This window comes from Homalodisca vitripennis, chromosome 1, assembly GCF_021130785.1.
Source record: "Homalodisca vitripennis isolate AUS2020 chromosome 1, UT_GWSS_2.1, whole genome shotgun sequence".
In the NCBI taxonomy this organism is placed as follows: Eukaryota; Metazoa; Arthropoda; class Insecta; order Hemiptera; family Cicadellidae; genus Homalodisca; species Homalodisca vitripennis.
Window position 1 is genome coordinate 132,170,214 of NC_060207.1, and position 23,498 is coordinate 132,193,711.

Consider the following 23,498-nt stretch of genomic DNA (forward strand, 5'->3'; position numbering starts at 1 on the left):
TATCCTTTTAATATTCCATAAAGTATTTAAAAGTGTCTGCCTTAAACTTAAGATAAGAAAGGTTTTTTCGGTCTACTTTTGTAGTTCAATAACAACATATACATGAAAAATTGCACCCTTGATTCATCTTAAACTGCTTGTTTTATAGTACATTTATTTATTTGTTTTAGTATTACTAAATAAAGTATTCCTTCTCGTTCAGTAGGTAGATTTTTGACAACGGAAATATTAATGTGGTTTATTTTAAAAAATACAGGATTCCAACTAGATTTGTTTCATAACTATATTTCTAAGCCCATGAATAAAAAAATTGGAATTTTGAAAGAATAAACGACCGGCCGGTCGCGATTTCCATATTTATATAAAATAGACCGAGCTGGTTTAAACTTGCTTCAGCATTTTCTTCGCCAGGTGTGATCAAAACATTCCTATCATGTTTTGCATGTTCGACATACAAACAGTTATTTGTACAAAAAGTTTAGGAAATAGCATGTGCATTCTATAAATACTCTTACTGCTTCCCTAGGTCCATAAATTTGTATGCAAAGTCGGCCTTAAACAGCTGTCATATTATCATTTCATTACCAACCTTGGAGCTGAAACAAATTTCTAATAAACAGCGTAAAAAATCCAAGCCTGATTGTTTTGATGACTCATTTGGCAAACAATCTTTACAAGGCCGCCAAGCCGACTTCCAGAATCAGTGATGCCACTGTGTCATTAAATAATTGCTTCCATGAACCACAATTTTGGAGCATATAGGACAGGTTCAGTTAATTTAATTGTACATGTTTTCATGTATGAATCAAAACTTGAATGATATCAAGGTTCGTGGTTTTGCTATGTTGTGTTTCTCTTTTATTTAGTTTTTACCACCGACATTTCACTAGCTATAAAACACTTGTCTAGTTCACCATTTACAACAATGAACATTACTGTGTTTATGAAATAGTCCTCAATTCTATTTCGATTTCTACTGACGTCTTCCATTTTACAGTCTATTCCAGTCTCAGTTTTACATTCCCTTGGTTCAAAACTTTCTCTTAAACATGTAAATGCTCCTTGACAGCACTTCGCCACCAGTGCTGAAGACACAAGGACCTGTTGTTTCACAGTCGTAAGGACTCACCCTCAGGGTAGCAGTGTTGTGTCAAGAGGTCAAGTCCAGAATGAAGGGAGTGGTGACACTAATCCCAGGACACTGGCCAGACTCTCCTCCCTTCACGATGAAGTATATTTGGACGGAGCGATTTTAGTCTAAACATTTTTCCAGAAGCATTTTTGTCGAATATACTACTGTATAGAGTATTCCATCACAACTTTCTTATCTGATAATTTTTAGTCGCTAGCAGAAATTATCCCCCATTAGATCATTTTACATGTACAAGAACATTTTCTCTGAAATAACGTCTTAAATAAAGGTGATTCGGTAGTTTTACTTAAGCCAAGTAGATTTTTTTGCAATCACCTCAATGAAATTGAGTAAAAGCTTAAATAGTGCGTGACTCGAACAAAGAAATCTACCTACCATTATTTCTTTGCGAGTTGGTCTGCATCATCCATTCCACAAACCATTCAGGGCTTGTTAGAATATACAAGATGGCGGAATAAAACGTATTTTCATGTCTGATATTCTGGACTTCTTTGGTTAATGTTCACCATTGACGAAATATGGTTTCAGAGGATAAGAGGAGTTCAATCATTTGCCACTGTTTTGTGCTACAACAGAAAAACTTTTCTATGGCTAATATTTCTCACTTTTTATTCAAGGTTTAATAAAACAAATGTTCTTTCGAAAATTCACTCCACAAAAATAAAAACTCGTAAAGTACACATTATGTTCCAAACATAATCTAAACTTTTATTCATAGGGTATGGGCGCTGTAAGTGCAAGCATGCTCGTCGGATACATGGAAATCAGTGATGCATATGCAGCGGATAATGCGGTGGGCTCGGTTGTTTCTCGCCCCACGCACATGATGATTACAGTCACGCAGAGCCAGTGACTTGCGAAAGGTCAGTACAGGCCGGATAGAAGTGCAGAAGTGCGATGAGAGTAGCAGTTTATATTATGGTCATTCTGGCCTATTGAATGACAAACGTGCCAGAGTTCGTATCATCATCGTCTACACTCTTAGAGTCACAATCATTGATTCCACCATCGTGTAGAGTTCAGATGAACACAAAGTAATTTAGAGCTGTGCCTCGTCCGGAATTATGACCTATTAAAAGACAAACGTGTGAGAGTTCGTATCATCATCGTCTACACTCTTAGAGTCACAATCATTGATTCCACCATCGTGTAGAGTTCAGATGAACACACAGTAATTTAGAGCTGTGGCTCGTCCGGCATTATAGCCTATTGAATGACAAACTTGCGAGAGTTCGTATCATCATCGTCTACACTCCTAGAGTTATAATTCATTGATTCCACCATCGTGTAGAGTTCAGATGAACATAGTAATTTAGAGCTGTGGCTCGTCCGGCATTATGGCCTATTGAAAGACAAACGTGCGAGAGTTCGTATCATCATCGTCTACACTCCTAGAGTTATAATTATTGATTCCACCATCGTGTAGAGTTCAGATGAACACACAGTAATTTAGAGCTGTGCCTCGTCTGTCATTATGACCTATTGAATAATAAACCTGCTAGAGTTTGTATCATCGTCTACACTCCCAGTCACAATTGATAATCCCACCTTCTAAACTCGACCGTTCTGTCATCTGTTATTGATCTGTTCTTTGGTACGAAGTCACCTGAACTAAACGGACATATCTTGTAGAACCAAAACATTTTTTCTAAGAGTTTAATGTGGTGTGTGTCAATATAATAATTGTTTTAAACTAATTAAGTAGTTTTATGACTTTCTTTTAAAACTTAGAAGATAGTATTCCCTTATATGTGCATCACTTTATTAACCAGTAGATGAAAAAATAAGAAGTCCTTATCATTATTTTAGATTTTCATCTATTCAAAAGACGACTAAAGACAGATTATGATCCTGGATTGTTCACGGAGTAAACTATTAAACTGTGGTGGTCCACTGTTCTCTTGGGAGTTCCCAAAGAAGATTTAGATATTTCTAACTCAAGTAACAACACATTTGCCAAGTGTCTAACGCGGGTATATGTATTAAGTGAGCCTTCTGCTAGTTGTCCTTTAAGAACTAAACCTTCGAGTGTTTGATTGTTAACGACAACGGTAAGAAAATACTTATGGTCATTTAAACGCCTCATCAATCATAGAAACTATGTATTGTTACGCAATGTTAACAATCGTTTCACTTTAATATACTTAAATTCGTTGATCAATGCTGTGCGTGGTTGTTTAGAATCTATCTAGAGGAATCCAAAATATATTTCCTTTACAACACAACTCGCGTTGGTTCCATTTATACACGTAAAATTAGTATTCTCAACCAATGCTCAACAAACTTCAAACTACTAATTATATCTCGTTAACAGTTGCTTTTCATTCTTACTTTCAGTGTTAATTTCACAGCTTAATAAAACAGTGTTTATATATAAAATTTGGATTTATTGCAGACATACTGCCATGCCTATTGTATATAAACTCTCCACAGACTCGAAGGATAATTAAGGCCGATAGACCTAACGAGGACTTCTAAGGTTTCCTAGAGGCCGCCGGTAGTATGCCGGGCGCCCTTCCCACACCCTTGGTCATCTGACACCCTCCCCTCGACTTGCAAAAAAACTTCGCATCACGGGACAATTCAGTAAGATGACGGGGAATACGCGCCCACGCGGGATTTATTTTTTTGTTCAGCCACCTGTAGCTCTTGACTGTCTTTGTTGGCATTGTCGGTAGGAGGTATCACGTTGTATAATAGGTAAAAGACTTGATGTATTCTGCAACCGATATCGTATAATTTGCCATGTCTTCGCCATTTACTGAAGCGCTAATCTCTTTAGAACAACTTCTTTAGAAAATCATCCTACAGAGGGTAGTGATATTGGTTTGCGCTTGACTTCCCAGAACTATCATGTAGTGCAGATGCGACCTTATAGAATAATTAATTTGAAGACCTATTCTTCTTCCACCTTCTTACAAACCTTTTAGCAGAACGTTTAACATTTCCTTAAACAAAATTTCGTAGCTTTACTGCTAAAAAACTGGCAACCAGTATTCTAAAGAAAAAAAGTTTTAATAATCCATTTCTTCCACAAGTATTCTAAAGTAAGGCTTCAATAACGCATTACTTTAATACATTTTTTGTAGCAGGAGAGATTGCTTTGTATGAATATATATACTTTGTTGCTTTGTAAGCTGCGATTGGGATCGATATGATTATATTAAGGGATCGATATGATTATATTAACATTCAATCTCCTTATTGAAATTTAAAACTGCAAAATCATGTAAAATATAGGAAACTTTTTAAATTATAATTAGTTAAGGGTAAATTCTAATATCATTATCATCATAAATTCAGCCCTTTCATATATGCTTGATCCTTACATTTCGGCTTCTTAAGTCTGTCTGTTGGTGAGAGTAAGTTATATACAAGCCAAGCACAGACAAGATGGTGCAGCAGAGACTCGTCTGCTTTGTGCTGTAGCGGGTGCGAGCAGACACAACCCACACGGCCGTGTACTTGTGCCGTGTACACCTACATGTATAATCTATAATGAGGTGGGAACAGCAAACAGACCCGTGTCGTGCCTGCACTCCTGTCCTCCCTTGCAGCGCAGTGCACCTTCTCCACTGCTGTGTCATCACTTCCAGGTCCAACATGTTACATCAGAACAGTTGTGGGTGGACACACGGTATTATAGTAGGTGGGGGAGTGAGCAGTACAGAAGAAACGTAAAGACACACGGCATTATAGTAGGTGTGGGAGTGAGCAGTACAGAAGAAACGTAAAGACACACGGCATTATAGTAGGTGTGGGAGTGAGCAGTACAGAAGAAACGTAAAGACACAAGGTATTATAGTAGGTGTGGGAGTGAGCGGGAGTGAGCAGTACAGAAGAAACGTAAAGATACATGGCATTATAGTAGGTGTGGGAGTGAGCAGTACAGAAGAAACGTAAAGACACACGGCATTATAGTAGGTGTGGGAGTGAGCGGGAGTGAGCAGTACAGAAGAAACGTAAAGATACATGGCATTATAGTAGGTGTGGGAGTGAGCAGTAAAGGAGAAACGTAAAGACACACGGCATTATAGTAGGTGTGGGAGTGAGCAATAAAGAGGAAACGTAAAGACACAAGGTATTATAGTGGGTGGGATAGTCAACAGTAAAGAAGAAACGTAAAGACACAAGGTATTATAGTAGGTGGGGTAGTCACCAGTAAAGAAGAAACGTATTTGAGAATTGTAAGGCATTACAAGGAAATTATGAAGACGATTGTGACCAACAAAATATGGTAGAGGCAACACAAGAATGCAATTTCAATAAAGTCATCCTACCTAAAACGTGTCAGTCTTTTATCATGAGAATCCCATATGAGGCTGAGGTCACGTGACGGCAGACCCTTTGATAGATGGTAATAGAATTATAATGATTTTATTGTATTTTTGAAATCTTGTGGGGACATGTTCATCCACCGTTATGGCATGATAGTAAAATTTTAAATATCTTTATCACCCAACAAAAGTGCGGGTTTTCAAAGGTTTTGAGTGTCAGAACACTTATAAACCAGATTATACTGTGAGGAATATCCCAATATTATATAAGTTCATTCACCCAGCGTGTTCGTTATTTACTGGATCTTTTTATCGATATTTTTTTAGAATGTTTAAGTGAAAAACTCCGCATTCTTCCAATTTACAAACTTACCAATGTTGTAATTGTAATATATAACAAATTTGATTTATCACAACACGTCCCCTATAGTAATCTTATATACAATGTAAACTAGTTAATAGAGCACTTGGATCAACATTTTCAAGAATTTTAAGTTCTTAGCCTGAATTTTACAGAATGTATAAATTTCAAGTTTAAGCTGAAGAATTTTCCTAGCCAGGAATTATTAGCCATGATTTAGTTATTGATTAACTAAGTGCGTCTTTGGAAAGGTAGAACAAACTAAAAGTAACTGGTTGAACATGATAAATCTCGTTCCTTCTACCACAACTCTTTAGTCTACATATCTGTCTTTCGATTTACCCAATTGAATTGTTTCCGGTGAAAACTATTCAGAAGTCACCTTCGGAAATTTTCAGAAAAGATATTTTAATATTTGAATAGTTCATTAGTTTTGTAGAGGTCAATGACTCAACTCTACAGCGGCGTGAAAGGCTTTGATTAGTTTTGAAAACATTCGCGTTACACGGCAATTCGCTCCATCTCTCCGCCTAAAGAAGTTCGCCACACATTTCGAAACAAAACAATACTCTTTTGATCTCTGCAGCAGTTGCTGGCCCTCCATTTATAAGCAAACATATTGCGGTGTGTTAAGTTTTCATAAGTTCAAGGTGGACGGTTCGTCCAAGGAGAGGGATAAACAACATTCTCGTTCTTTCTGGATTGTGTAGGTGTCTAAATTATGACAATCTCTTTTTTGTATTATTGTCATTCAATACCTCATAAAGAGAGATCAGAATTTAAATGTCAAGGGCAGAGTTCTGAATAGCCTATCGCTTTATCTCATTGTTAAAATTGTAATATACATTAAATGTTACTGGATCCTTATATTAAAGTTTTCATGAAGATATAAAAGCTCTTGCGTCACTAACTTGTAGTCTCGTCGTGATTCTTTCACCACAAAAGATAAACCGTAAACAATAACAATGACTAACATCGCCATACTCTTTCAGAATACTTCCCATTTAACAATTAGGGCCATTGAATATCTGCCTTTTAATATTTTTTGAGTGAGTACAGGCGTTCATCTAAAAGAACAACACTGATGAAGAAATCGTCCAACAAATAACTCGTAAGACAATATATTTCTGTAAAAAATTTTCTGGAATGGACTTGGAAAGGATATGTAAATTTGTGTACTCGTCTTGACAATACAAATGCAACGGAGTACTACAATACCTGGTAGGATACATCATGGATCGCCTCCTCTTTCAGCAGTTCATGTTTATCGCACCAGTTTAAAATTATGAAATCAAACAGTTTTCTTCGATCTTCTTTAATCTTGAGAAGATATATATATATATATATATATATATATATATATATATATATATATATATATATATATATATATATACCTGTTAAGAGCCATGTTCAAAAGGGAAATTGTTGGGAGGAACACTTGACAAACTGGATAATTACTGTATTTTTCACAACGTTGGGAAAATGTTGAAGCTGTTGGTGCGGAAATGCAAGTTTTGGTTAGATGACTCCATCGCACAATCACTGCGGCCCATCACGTGGCATCACTGTGTATACACGCCCACTTATCCTCTCCCGGACGTTTCTCTGACCTGTACTGACCTTCCGCAAGTCACTGGCTCTGAGAGACTCGTTATGTCGTTATCCGCGCGGGTGCCGCGCCCACCGCATCATCCGCATCACTGATTTCCATGCACACTTCGTGCTTCATCGTGCATACATCAATCTCCTTTCCAGTGCAATTACCGTCTCACCTTCACCTTTTTGCGAGACCCACTTATTCCTGTGTGATGTGTCAACACCAGTTCGTTGCGGCCGCGGTGATAAAAACTGCTTCAACGCGCAGCTGATGGATGAAGTGCGCTTAGATGGCTTTCATTCCAACAAACCTTAATGACTATTACGATATGAACTTATTCATGATATAGAAGTGATATCGGTGATGACATACTCTGACAGGTTTTTTATAATTATCAAACTTGATATGTCTGAGCTAATGTCATCGATGAGACAAACCAGGAAATATTTCAAGGAATTAAAACTGATATTACTAAAGTTGATATTTTCTCGAAACATGCTTATGAAAAGCAATTGGTCTGTTTTTTTTTCGTACCTTGTGGACTTTTAGTGATGGTATCTTTCATTCAGCAGTTTTAAGATATAAATATAAAGTTTTTGTCTGTGGCAACCGTGTAAAAATAAATTAAATATAATATCCAATTTTGAACTGGCTGTGGTTATCGTATTAGAGCACAAATTTATAATTTGATCAATGATTTTGTTTCTATTCGGGTAGTTATTACTGTATATAGATTATACAAATGAGTGGTATTTCATGTCATTAATAATTTTACACTGCAAATCTTGAAAAAATAATGATTTCGAATTCATTACTTAATCGGATCCTTAGTTCAAGTATAAGCATATGTTAATATTTTGTGTGGATAAGAGTTCATATTTCTACATACTCGCGGGTTCATCTTTAAAGTTTATATCGATTATTTTTTCAAATAAAAGATGCTCACAAGATTTCACATTCTATATCTGTACAACGGTGGTATTTTCTCTTATGAAAACTAATGTAAGGCATTCAAGCGGTCACAAAAATGCTGGAAGAAGAATATCGCATCGCATAGCTTCTAATCGAATAACGGCTATGGAGCGAACACCCGTAGATAAACAGATGAGTGATGAAGCAAACGAGAGGCTGACGGCAAACCATTCAGAGGTCAAATGTTATCGAGTCAATTAGTTTCTATTAGCCGCCAAAGCATCTGCATGCACTAAAATTATCTTACTTTCCAGCCGCGGGGTGTAAGGCTTTCAGAAATATTCAATACTTTGCATGTAGATAGTAAATCTGTCTGTCACACAGTTTTGCAATTGAGACAAGGAACTGTACAATAGATCCGAGGAACAGAGACGAACCGATTATTACGGTTTCAGTTACCAACATATATATTTGGATAATAGAAAGTTTAAAATTGTCGAACAATAGGGTGCAGTAACAATAATAAATACCAATTACTTAAATGTAATACCATGGCAACAGATAAACAAATCTGGTTGATTTCTTAAAGACAATCAAACTCCAAACGCGTCAGCCAGGCTAATAACTAAGACAAGTCAACAGAATTCGCTAATGATCTTTGTCCTGCCAATGGCAGTTCCTGGGTCTGACCATCGGATGGCGCTGTGAAAGGTTTTACAGTGAGATCTCTGTGTGCTACCCTCTCTCTGATATAGATAATATTTTGAACATTTTGTTTAAGTTTTGCAATGTGCAACTAAAACGCCCGTTATGAAATTTTCATAGTTCACACAAGTAAAAAATATTATGTGAAGACATAAAATAAGGAGGAAATTCGTATATTAATCTGAGATCTAGAATACTATGAAAAACAAATGAAACATTACGACTAGCAATAACCGAGGCTAGATAGTAGGAAATACTGTTTCGCCTCGATTATCAACGACTACGTCTTCTATGGCAAAATAATTTAAGGTACACCTAATTTAATAATAATAATATAATAATAATAATTTCTTTATTTCTCTTTCTTTCTTTTACATTTTACATATATATGTATACACAATTCATTCATAATACCAGTCTGTCCTTGATTACAAACTTAAGACTATAGTTTAAAATTAGACAAATAACAAATAAAATAGATACACTATGTACATTAACCAATAGTTTTGTATGAAAGAGAAAGAGAAATCTCCAAGGCTTAGCCTGATTGGAGAATTACACATTCAATTTACATTGTAAAAGCGGTAGCAGAAAGTTATTACAAAATAATCAAAGAAAACAAAATTTATTAAATAATCTAAACTCAGATACAGTTGGTACACCACAAGCTTAAAATTACATCTTGTTATAGGCTAAATTGGTTACAGAATTAAAGATCTATTTGTAGAGAATAATAAACAGGAATAGAAAAGGACCAATGTTTAATTTCGAAAGTACAAAAATAAAAGCTTTGTGTGAACATAAATTATAGTTCTTCTACGTAACTTCAATAAGATTTGTTCCCTCCCCATCTTTCCCTGACCATACTGAGAAATCAGCAGCTGATAGATAAGATAATTATTTTGGAACCGTCAACCTCAAACTGTTCACAACCTGTCCTGAGTAGATAATGCATAATAACCTAAAAATTATGTGATACATTATATGATTATGTGATGTGTTTTGAGTGTTATAGTGTGTTGTGATTAGTTAAAATTTGGATGTTTGATAAGTGCAGTGGTTGTGCTGTTGAGAATTTAGTCTACGGTAAGACGAAGTTTTCTTATTTCATAGTACATACAATTAGTCAATCAATATACAATACAATATACTTATAAACAATCATGATAGGGCTTTAAATAAAATCTCACATACATCATGACTAAGTGGGACAATATTGAACAAGAGAGACTCAATACTCTCTATTTCCAAAACCCAGTTTTTTGACTAGTTTATGAAATAAATTCAAAACTATTTACTTCTTTAATATTGTTAGGTAACTTATTATAAAACTTTGGAGCAAGAAAGCAAAATGTTTTAGTGAAAAAGGTCGTTTTCGGCTTCGGAACATAGAGATCATTTGAGCTTCGTAATTTCTGTTTATATACAACCATTGAATTACAGTTTCGGCTTTTAACAAAAAACAATTTCAATACTTTGAAAACATATAACTGCCTCAAATTGAAAATTCTTTGATGACAGAATAAAGGAGATGATGGGTGGTCAGGTGGTTTTTTTACATACTATCCTTAAAAACTTTTTTTGCAATACTATCAATGGTTTTAAGTTTGTGACATAAGTCCCACCCCAGCTTATTAATCCATATTGTAGTCTGCTATGCACTAAAGAAAAATACAACATTCTCAAAGTAGCCCCATTGCACAGATTTTTAACAAAATAAAATATTCTCAATATGTTATTTATTTTATTTTTGAGGGTCATAATGTGGGTTTTCCAACTGAGATCAGAGTCAAGAATAATTCCAAGATATTTTATTGACTGACTTCCACATATTTCTTTACAGTACAATGCACACTCATTAGCCTCAGTTAAGCAATCAGGGCACTTATAAGTAATTCCATTGATAAATTCTTCGTTTCCTCTTAGGCCAAAGTTGACGTATTTAGTTTTTTTCAGCACTCAGTATCATATGATTTTCAATGAACCACCATCCAAGACAGTCTAAATCAGATTTAATTTGATACTCTATTATATTAATGTCATTAGAAATGTAGGTTAGGGGCTGTATCATCGGCAAAAGATATAATTTGCCCTTTGAATTTACCATTGCAGAGATCATTTATATATATTTAGAAACAATATTGCACCGAGCACCGAACCCTGAGGAACACCACAATGTATAATTCCAAAACCACTTAAATGGCCATTTACCCTAACACTCTGCCTTCTATTTTTTCAGATAGCTTTCAAATAATTTATAGACGATTCCTCTTATACCACAATCATGTAACTTTTTCATTAAAATATCGTGATTAACTGTATCGAATTGCCTTTGCAATATCTAAAAACAACCCTGTAACCTTTTCATTATTATTTATACCATGTGAAACTTTTTCCATAAAGTCAACGATTGCTACTTCAGTACTGATTCTTTCCTAAAACCATATTGATTTTTGCTAAAGAACTGGTATTAGGTCTAAATACGAAATAAGCCTCTCTTTAATTGCTTTCTCATATACTTTAGACATTGTGGATAGAAGGGATATTGGTCTATAATTGCTGCACATTGACCTTGAATCTTTCTTATGGATTGGAATTACGACCGCTTCTTTCAGTTTATCTGGAAATACTCCTGTTTCAAAAGTTTAGGTTAATAATGTAAAACTAGCACATGTACATATTTTTTATAAGTTTCTTTCAACAATTTAGAACTCATTCCATCAATGCCAGGTGCAGTGTTACTCTTTAATGATTGAATGATTTTTGAAAGGTCATTTTCAGTTTACAGGCGTCAAAAACATGGAATGAGTCATTCTTGTTTGCTCAAAACTATTCTTCAAAGGACTTTTACTGAAATTTATCGGGCTTTTTAATATCATTACATATATTTTTCGCCACTGAGAGAAAGTAGTTATTAAATTCATTTGCAACCTCCTGCGGATCACTTATCTTTAACTAATTCTTAAACTAATGTTTTATTCTATGTTTCTATGTAATATTGAAACACGTGATTATGAACAGGTGATAAATTATATTAGGAAGCTACAGTAGTTTCTCTTAGTTTTTCGGTTTATTTGATAGATATAAAGTAATTGTTGGTCTATAGAATTATTTATTTCCAAGTTTTACCACATTAAAATGTAGAGTTATGGGGTTAATATTATGTGTCACACACGAGTTACTTGTTCGTTTGACCCAATTTTGGAACATGTAACCCAGTACTTAGAAAGCAAACACCTTAAATAACGTAGAAGTGATATTGGAGTTAGATTGTGTGACATCGTCACGCTCATCTTGTTTTAATTAAGGCCTAAAATTGTCGTGCGCTGCATGGTTGGATCTCATGGGTATTTTGGACACTTGAATTATGCTTTCACGACATAGTTACTAAGAAACAACACTTCACTCAAATTGGAACATCAAAGTAAAAGAAAAAATTTGATCGGGAGAGAAAATAACGAGATTTTGACAAGTAAATCATTATTTAGAGGCCAAACACGCATCACTCAGCATTGGCTCTTATGGACACCGAGTCTCGTAGAGCTCAATCTACCAACGCTAGAACGTCTTCTTAAATAATGCGAACAATTAACATTACAATAATGACACCAGTAGAGGTGGTATGTTATTTTATGCAATGATCGTAGACATAACTCATGAAACAGAAGTGAATTTGCTTGGCATATTACGGCGTGGTAATTGTGTACATCGTGTTATTTACGATTTAACCATAAAGTGTAACTAACTATGCTCTACAGTGGGTTGATCAGGTGTTTTACTACATCATGTAAATAACAAACAGTGTGTCAAGTAGGTAGGGCCTTAAAACAGTCCCAATAAAATGTATTTAGGCTAAGTCTATATAGTTTTCAAAGTTGTGTAAAGGAGCAGCCATTAAAATAAAGCACACAACTAACACTTTAAACGCCGTAATTTTATTATATAGTCGTGCGTTATAAGTACCGTCCGTTGAAAGTAACCTGAACTGACAAAGTATTTTTGAAGCGTAATATGTAAAAAGTGCTTTTCTTAAATCTCCCATCGAGATGTAGGTAATGAAGCTATTGGAAGGAAGACAAATGTAACGGAGCGAGGCCTGATACCATTAACGAGAAAGAACGCGCGGCTCGAGAGCACGAAGCGCTCGTGCGTTTCTCTACGGTATTTATAGTCCGGTTGACGGATACGCGGGAACTGTCAAGCAAAAATAACATCAGTTGACATAACGTATTCTAATTAAAGTGACGCGGACGACGTTCTCGGAAAATTCTAATATAAAACACAATTCTGGCATCTTTAAAAGTACTAGCAAATATGAGGCAGTGCACATTATTGCGTTGCATGTGTGTTATAGATGGCGATGTACATAACATCTAAAATTTTAATTTTCTTTCAGATAAATTATAAATGGCGGGTGATGGATGTGCTCTACGATATGTTTCAACTTTGCTCAGACAATTTAACTTTTGAATGTAGTAATTAAATATTCCCTGTTAACATTTGAATAACGCAAGATGTATGTTTTTATTTAAAATACTCAGTAAGCGTCAAAATGTAGTCTGTTGTATTTAAATTTTTATACAATTCATCAATGTCTTTTGTATGACAATTCACCAATATTGTCACTAAACGCAAATACGAAAGCAATACTATAAAATTGTATTATTATATTATCATATTCTGATTACGGTATAAAACTAGCAACTGTCAATGTTTCATTATTAACTGGACACTAAATGAGATAAAAGGTTAAAGTAAGTAAACTGAATACTCATAATCATTCATTCATTTTGTTTTAATTGTTAGGATTGTATCATTTAAATAAAAGGGTATGGTCATCTAGTATTCTTATTACAGGCAAATCCCCTTAGTCGTCTCGCATGTTAGAGTTTTTTTCCGGAAACCATTGATAAATTTTAAGCTTTTACAACAAACGACCAAACAAATATATTGACATCTAGTCGATAGTGAGTATTATTTGCTGATCCAACTCAGCGGGAAAACATCGCTATCAGGCAGGCGAGCAAACTCCAAGAGGCTGTGTCACTGTGATGTGTTCGCTATTTCTGTGCGGTGACTGGCGCGCCAATACTACATACATGATCATACATATAACTGGCTCACCTGACTCGATGGCACGTAGTATCCAGAAGGCACTGCACTTACAGCTGACTCGGGCACACTCGCGGCACGTCACTACAACAAACAACTCAAACGCACGCCACGAACCCTGTGACTGAACTGAGACTCGAGAAGCGAACAGAAAGCGCTCTCAGCTGCTATTGGCCGGCAGAGGGGTAACATGCTGCGCATGCGCTCGAGTCCCTCCCCGAGACGGGCTTTTATAACCGAACTATTTTATTGCTCTTCGACGTGCCGCATCATAATGAAAAAGAATCACGGTGAAAAAATTAAGCTAAATAGATTTCCAAAAAAAATAAGTGAACAAAAACGATAAAACGAGAACAAAAATGCTCTTAATTTAAACTTTGATTAAAACCAAAGCAACTGTTATTTTTAATAAATATTAAACCCTGGATTGGTAAGGCGTCGTCTTGATGACGACGCAAAACAGCAGTTTGTGTGTACTGCGCGGAAAACGGTTTGTTTGTTTTACGTGTCCGTTAGTGCCAACTCAGTTGACCCTTGATCCGGGTGCGTGAGTGGAGGGGATAGGCGCTAGCCCTGTTGTATCTGTGCGTAAAGTGGTCTAGTAGTCACTCCGACGAACCCTTACCGTGTAAGTAAGTTTTAAGTTTATATTGCGTAGTTCTGTGGACGAATCCTTACTTGTTTCATAGAACGTTTGTTTGACGAAGCAATACTTCTTGTGTGTTAGTTACGTCGTCACAGTGACGAAACGGTACATTGTTCTGTTTAAATTATATGTTTACTGACCTGTGTAGTGTTCTTTGTGCGGTTGGTTTTTTTTATTATTTCCTATCCAAAAGTAAATATAATTTTTTGACAGGTTTCAAAATGAATTCTGATGAACTAAAAAGGCTACAGTGTATTGAAACGTTACCTAAATGAGAACACTGACTCAGAAAGTGATGTTTCTGCCGATTGTGATGATAGACCATATTTTTCGGGTTTAGACAATTGTAGTGATGATACAGATGCCGACCCTGATTACGAACCAGGTAGCGGGCTTAGTGATGATGAAGACTTAGTATGTATAGTAGAGGACTCAAAAAAGAATGAAGATGATGCTGTTAAAACAACGATTGAATTTTGTAATCAGAAAATATTGTTATGCATCATCAGATCTTAAAGCTGAAAATTGTAACTGCTGGAACTAGACCTCTAGCTGTAAACCAAGCTCCATTACCATCTCCTCCTTCTGTTCAGACTATTGAGGCTCCCACTCCCTGGTGCTGAAACAGGTGAAGACATGGAGTTGGATGAAGAAAACTCGGTTTCCGCAACTATTGAATGTGTAATTGAAACTTACTCTCGGGAATCACCACTTCCTACTGAAGCACCACTGGCCCCTACTAAAGCAACACTACCCCCTACTGAAGCACCACTGGCCCCTACTAAAGCAACACCACCCCCTACTGAAGCACCATCGCCCCCAAACAGAAAGCACCATCGCCTCTACTGAAGCAGCACCGCCTGCTGCTGAAGCACCACCACCTCCGGCCCTTTCTGCTAACCAGTCGCCTACGAGTAAACTTCCAGAATCGTCTCATCCAAAAACACGTTGTCTGCCCTATTCGTGTCATGAGAGGAAAAAATGGTAAATTTTGGAAAAATATTCCTTCCCAACACAACACCCGAGCCGCTGCCCGAAAATGTTGTGCACATTCGTCAAGGTCCTACTGGTGACGCAAGAAATAAAATAACTCCTTTACAATGTTTTTCTTTGTTTCTGACTGAACAAATTAAACAAATTATCACTCAACATACAAACGTAACATACTAAGGCAGCAACAGAATTATGCTTCAATCACATCCACATGTTCTGAGACTCCAAACGAGGAATTTGATGCTTTTTTTTAGGCATTCTTGTATTAAGTGCTGCTCAAAAGGACAATCATCTTCATATTGAAGAACTATTTAATAGCGAGTTTTGTGGGGAGAGATACAAAGCAGCAATGAGTGCTAAACGATTTTCGTTTTTGTTGAATTGTCTTAGGTTTGATGCCAAAGAGAGACGAGAGAGGAGAGACAAGCAGAAGACCGCTTTGCTCCAGTACGAGAAATATGGGAACTTTTCATTGCTTCTTGTAAAGAAAAACTACAGACCTGGATCATACACTACGATTGATGAGCAACTCCTTGCTTTCAGAGGCGGTTGTAAATTCCGCATGTACATGCCAAACAAGCCTGCAAAATATGGCATATAAAATTAGTTATGATGTGTGACTCGGGAACCAAGTATATGTGTAATGCAATGCCTTATTTAGGCAAGAACACCACCCCACGAGATGTTCCTCAAGCTCTATATTTCGCCAAAGAATTGATGAGGCCAATTTATGGTACAAAACCGAAATGTGACATTAGATAACTGGTTCACGTCCATCCCTTTAGCTGAGCAAATGTTAGCACCTTCCTATATCTTTGACTTTGGTCGGGGACATTGCGCCGTGACAAACCCGAAGTACCTCCAGAAAATGAAAGATCCGGGAACTAGAGAAATTGGTTCTTCAATGTTTTGTTTTGACGGTCAGAAAACCATGGTGTCTTACAAAACTAAGAACAAAAAAGTTGTTTTACTTTTATCTACGATGCACGATCAACCCAGTATCAATAATAAAAGCAACAAGCCAGAAATAATTGAGAGTTTACAACTCCACCAAAGGAGGGGGTTGACTCCTTAGACCAAATGTGTTGTCAAATGTCGACCAGCCGAAAAACAAGGCGCTGGCCTCTTTGTGTATTTTATGGTGTATTAAATATAGTTTTGGTTAATTCCTACGTTATATATGTTCATAACAAAGTGTCCAAAGGAGAGAAAAACCTATTCCAAGAAGGCAATTTGCAAAGGAACTCAGCTGTGAGCTTCTCCGTCCTTGGATGGAACATCGTTTGCAAATGACTAACTTAAGCAAACCTCTTCTTCAATCCATTGCGAGAATTCTTCATGTAGAAGAACCAGCAGCTCGTCCAGTTCCTGTCCAACAGCAAGGACGGAAAATATGCAGTTTCTGCCCTTCAAAAAAACGCCGGATGACAACTCACTTCTGCGAGCGTTGTTACCGAGCGATGTGTGGAGAGCATCAAGGACAATGGTGCAAGGAATGCACAATCTAACGTAAGTTACTGAAACTATTTACCTTGTGTAATATTTAAAACTTCTGTAAACAAAAAATTCATTTTTGTAAAATAAAATAGTAAAAAAAATAATTGTTTTTCTTAAAGTAGTCTCCCTGACGAAGCCTTACCAGTATAGTAAGTTTTAGGAGGAGCGTTACCAATCTAGGGTTAAGGAACACATTAGATAGCCTATGTGTGTTTCAAAGATGACAGTGAGAGGAGGAAGTTACAGTCTCTCCTCAGTTATAATTATCATTTACAAATTCCACAAAAAGGGATATCTGAGTTTTACTTTAATACAATGACAATAGTAAACGCTGTCCAAAGATAAATGCATAGAATCACAAGTTAGCATATAGTAATTTTAGGACATCTGTTGAAGTTGCTAAACAACATTCCGCTTTCTTCTATTCATGCATTTCATTCCTATATTACTTATAATGTGAAAGAATGGTATTGCAATAATTTGGTTTTAAACACCGTTATAAACAATTACATATCTTTCTGCAGGCTAAACTCTGTCATGACATTGGAGAAAATTTAGAAAATATAAATGTCCTTGTTTCATGACGCCCCCTTCTACCTTAACGGCAGGTTTGTCTTTTACCTCGGTGTACGGAGACGCCCATCACCAGGCAAGACGCCAAGGAGGAGGGCTTTTCAAGGGGGAGGTGGCCAGTACCCCCTCCCCAAGAAACATGAGTAACTGTTTTATATTACAGAGTTAAAATAACCTCTTATGTTAACCAACGGCTCGTGCATCAACATATGTATTGGTATATAATAGGATCGTCCAGATATTTTTCGACCATTTATAATAATACCAATCCAAAATAGGCTTATTTCAAAATGACCCATGGTAGTTCACGAAGGAAAAGGTATAACTATTGGAAATTGTGTAATTTCATAAAAATATATAAATGTGATAATGACTGAAGCGATTGCGTGTTTATTGAGGAAAATACAACACTACATCCAAAACAAATATTTATAATAACATCAAAATGTTGTCCGGAAAAATTTGGAAGCTGAATTGAGTTGATTCTATATAATTCTAGGATCTGGCTCAATTTATAAATTTTGCTTCAAAACAAGAAAACAAGTATTTCTTATTAATTGTTTATATAAATCAATGAATAGTAAAAATAACATTAAAATTACGTGGAATGCGTTTTATATTTTTTTTATCAAAACGCGTAAAATTGTATACAAATTAAATTATATAATTAATTAAACACATTTATAGTACACCAAGTCACGTAAGTTGCAATGTCCACCGATGCGATAATACTTTAAAATATCAATTTTGAAACGACCAACAAACAAAAGCAATAATTGCTTTCCTCAAAACAATCCGCAACTCATAACCAAATTCCTGGCCTTCACACAATCAACTCAATGTTGAGAACAACATTCAATTTACTTAAAAATTTTCAAGAAACTAAAGATTTATTACCAAAATCTTCAAGAGTTGAAAAGCCAACCATTACTGATCTCTAACAAATTTGAACACGGAGCCACAGCCCTTTGGTTGTAAACCTAGCCCAAAACCTCGTAGTGAAACCTGTAAGATCTTGTAAACAAGCAAAACGTTTTAAAGTAGTATAACCAACCAATTTTATGCTATCAAATACAATATCCAGTGGGTGACTAAAAACCTAATTCATAAATTTAGTTGTAATTTTTGTGAAAAAACAGTATTCGACCCAATACCGAATCCCTTGCGTAAAAGAGTAACTGACCCTCGATTTGACGTAGTCAATAGCGACTTAAAAATCACGCAATAAATGTCTATAATGAAAGTTATTTAGAAAATTGTTACACTATTGAAGACATTAATAAGCATGAAAATGTAAATGAAAAACTTAACAGATTGAAATTGAAACTGCGCACCAACCAGCAACACCTACTTATAACAAGACATCCTACAGGTATTAATTTAAGATAAATTTGATGTTTTCTACTTATTTATAAACGTCAATTTCATGAACGATCTATAATACTGATATGAATAAGTATTATATAAACCATTATACCAACCATTATGAAATGGTTGTTTTCCTGTTTGAATTCTCAGTATCTTTTTATTTCGTATTCAAATATTTATACTGTTTATATTTAGTATGTGTATGTGTAGCAGATATGCGAAAAATTATGCTTTAAATCATTATACTTTGGCCTTTTCTTTGTAGTAAATTGTGTAATTTAATAAAATTAAAAATATGAATAGTTATATTTTAGACCATCAGGATGTTTAGTTTGTATAACCCTCTAATGAGATATTTCTAAATAATAAATTTTAAGTTTATGTGGATGCTGAATTTGGTTAATACTTTTTAAGGAAATATATTAATAGAATTTTACTTTGTCTGTCTGTCTGTCTGTGTGTGTGTGTCTGTGTGTGTGTGTGTGTGCGTGCGTGTGTGTGTGTGTGTGTGTGTGTGTGTGTGTGTGTGTGTGTGTGTGTGTGTGCGTGCGTGTGTGCGTGTGTGTGTGTGTGCGTGTGCGTGCGTGTGTGTGTGTGTGTGTGTGTGTGTGTGTGTGTGTGTGTGTGTGTGTGTGTGTGTGTGTGTGTGTGTGTGTGTGTGTGTGTGTGTGTGTGTGTGTGTGTGTGTGGTGTGTGTGTGTGTGTGTGTGTGTGTGTGTGTGTGTGTGTGTGTGTGTGTGTGTGTGTGTGTGTGTGTGTGTGTGTGTGTGTGTGTGTGTGTGTGTGTGTGTGTGTGTGTGTGTGTGTGTGTGTGTGAATTTATTCAGTATGTCTTTTAAATCTCATAAACCGCTCAAAAAATGTTGCATATCCTAATAAAATTTTTCATAATTACCGTTGACTTCAAGTATATGTTCGTCATCACTGTTTTGGTTCAATTTGTGGGGTTTATACACTAACCTACATTATCGAGACGTTTATAATTCTTACTGCACAATAAATAAATCCTAATCCTTTTCACCAAATTGAGTACTTATATTTTTTTCTAATCCTAAGAAAATAAGCATGTTTTGAGGTAAACATTATTAACATATAAAATCTTTTGTGGTCTTCTGACTACAATTAAATCCCAGGACATTTAAAGTGACCGAAAGGAATGTGCACTCGAATACGCAGATTTAACATTTTTTCAAAACCATTAAAATCAATTAAAATACAAATTTATTTGTATTCAAATAATAAATTATTTTATTAAAGAACTGTTGTTCGGCTTGTTAATTTTGCCCTTAAATGAAATAAAATATGAATATTTAGAAATACTAGAATTTATTATTGTAAGTTGACCTTAAATGAACTATAAATGAATTTTGAACCAGAGATAAACCTCGGCGCGAGCTGTATAAAGTTTATGAATTAGTGATTTCCTGCGCGCGTAGGCTACTGCAAATGCGAGTGAGGGAAACACAGTGTTGTCGAACTTCGCAGGTAGTGAGTGACAAGCCCTTTCACTGGTTCAAAATTCACGGCTAAAAATAATGTATAGCTGTAAAAACCTTAAAACAGCTAAAGACCGTAACCGTTAAAACACGAAATCTTTAAATTATTATAAGGTTTTAAATATTACTCTTAAATATAATAATACTTAATAACATTTCCTAGATATTTACTTAAAAACTAAAATTATTATTTTTGAGCTAGCTATTTAAACTTTGCACATAGTCATTATATTAGGTACATCATAATGTACAATAATGTAAACTATTCGTGTAAAACATATCACTGTCCTCTTTAAGTAATACAAATGATACTATAAATAAAGTACAAAACATTGTTATTGATAGCTCTTTACGTTATATTGTCATTTTCATTTCTGAGCGTTTTTTACTGATAGCTGTTTTAATTTAAAAAGTTTTCTTAGCATTTAAAATGTAAAATATGACATGACCTAAGCTAAGTCTGGTGCCCGAGAAGTGACGCTCTTACCTCGTTTTGTATCTTCAACAACATCGTTCAGTAAGAAAAATACTGCAAACACCTAAGTTTCACTTTTCATGTAATTAGACTCACTCAAAACAGTCTAATATTCTTATCTAATCTGTAAGGTATCGGAATGCCTCTTTGAAAAATTTATCAGCACGGCAATTTAAAGTAATTAAAACTGATAACATAAGAATCACAGCAAAACTTATCGACATGTTGATCAACAAGTTGCAATAATAAAGGAATATTAATTTATAAACCCAATTTATTTAAATTAGTTTTTTAAGTAGGCCGCGTTGTTTTCTACTGTTGACAAACCTTATGAATCAATAAATTGTGATCACATGAACCCCCACTGTTACACACAACTGATGGGCTTTTCTTTATTGTATTCTGATTTATGCGGAATATGAAAGTATGTATTTATTTACTACCTAAACCCTTGCATATAATAAATGGTTAGAAATAACCGTATTAAATAAATGTTTTAATGATCCAGACTCCAAACTCATCTGTCCAGTCCATCAATTAAGCTTAAACGCAAATTAAACTGTTATATTACTTGGTGTGGTTTATGATAGGATTCTACAAGACTGTCGTTAAAGTGTCCACAAATTCTCCAATTGTCCTAACTCATGTTTCTTTCAACTTTAAAACTTAATCAAAATTTAATACACGGTCCCAATTTTCATAAACTATATTTGTCATAAGGCGTGTTTTTCATGTGAGAAATACGAAAGTCTCCACAGCTGCTGGGGCTGCTTGGGTTCATGTAGTTCAATTCATAATGGGAGAGTTGTAAGGATAAAAATGGGCTAATATTGTGAACATTTAGGTCCTCCCTATCAGGAAAAGTGGTATAGAAGGAGCGCAGATCATCAATGTATAGATACATTTTTTTTACAAATTCCCTCAAATGAGTTGTTTTAACTAACCTCACTAAGCATCTGCAGCTTTGTAGAAAATCTTGTTTCAGAAGATAAAGTTTATAATGCAAGATTAGAAGAACTCTTGTTTGGGAAACTGAAACGTGAATCAGAAACTTACAAAAAGTGTGCCGTCTTTGAGGCCAAGCAACTGTACAAGGCAAAACACCATGTTTTTAAATCCAACGGTTTACTGAAGAGACAAAACCCATCTCAATTTATGATATCTCGAGTTTAGTTAACTTCTATGGTGTGCAAATTACTCAACATAAATCCAGCTTGAAATTTCAAGAGAAATAGAATCAATCAAAGTTGTTAAGATAGTAATGATTCCACATAAATTCAAGCTAAAAAACTTTACTAAACTTAAGTAGTACCCTATACCAGTAAATTCAGACGCATTTTAAATACAGTAGATTTTTCCATAGTATTTGGGCATTGTGATGTCTAGAAAGTGCTCTTGATGTACCAAACGGAAGTAATGCAACATGGACGGCGAAGATTTAAGTGAACGCCTGTCTAGAAATATTAAAACAAAATATCAATGTTGACATCTTGTCAGTCTACCAACGTACGCTGTAGCGATCTTATGTTTTCCTCACCCTTACTTTAATAAGCAAGACTTTTTGCTAAAGTTTGTTAAAAATAACCGGGTTTATCACGCGGTCAATATAACGGATGAATAAATCTCTTGGTACAGTTTATTCAGTTCCGACGCGAATTTGAAGCCAATACCAAGGCGAAGATCACTTTTGAAAGTTAAAAATGTTTGTGTGACAGAAAGAAAAGTTCCAACTTCGCTCCTTTACTAATGACATTGTCACAGTTTTACACAAGGCACAACTAAGTGCACTGAAGAAACACTGACTTTTCCCCTCCACCTTGAGAAGACAATCAGGCCTAATGCCACTAGTAGGAATTGGCAGTTACAGCTATAATAGCAGCAGTAGGCAGGACGATAAAGAATTATGTCCCAATATAGCGTAGATGCATTCTATTTTCGTATGTGATGCTGTACAGTGCTGAGACTATGTCGGGGACAAAGCCAAAGAAGTTCTGCTCAGGAAGCAGGACATCCTCCTGCATTAATCTCTTGACGGTACAAAGGTATAGAAGTTTTGGAGAAAAAACAGGGAGTCTATTGGTATAGATATCTAGAACACGTTTCGGACGTTGAAGTGTGATTCAGAAGAAGGCGATCACCGTCTAACGCAGATCTTCATGGAAAATGCATGCGCAATTCTATTGAGAGGATTAAAAGTGTAACACAATTGTCAGACAATATGTCTCAGCACATTAACTTCACTTCTGTGATGAATAACTAGACGAATGACAACCAGAGACTCTTGTTCCCAACAATATCTAGTCAGAAAAACATGACGCAGTCGCACAATT

The 23,498-nt window shown here is 35.5% G+C and overlaps 2 protein-coding genes across 4 annotated transcripts in view; one reads left to right on the forward strand and one right to left on the reverse strand.

Moving 5' to 3' along the window:
- Positions 1-14,285, reverse strand: part of LOC124371349 (fibroblast growth factor receptor homolog 1-like) — a 109,573-nt gene extending 95,288 nt beyond the window's left edge. For 2 of the 3 annotated variants that reach the window (XM_046829692.1, XM_046829681.1), the window contains exon 1: positions 14,133-14,284. The gene's annotated coding sequence lies outside the window, so the exon portion shown is untranslated. Of the gene's footprint in view, positions 1-14,132 lie in introns of all 3 variants that reach the window. The other variant, XM_046829689.1, reaches the window with a different exon arrangement.
- The window catches only part of LOC124371336 (plasma membrane calcium-transporting ATPase 3-like), a 107,537-nt gene that overhangs the window by 30,603 nt on the left and 53,436 nt on the right, over positions 1-23,498 (forward strand). The gene's annotated exons all lie outside the window — the stretch shown is intronic.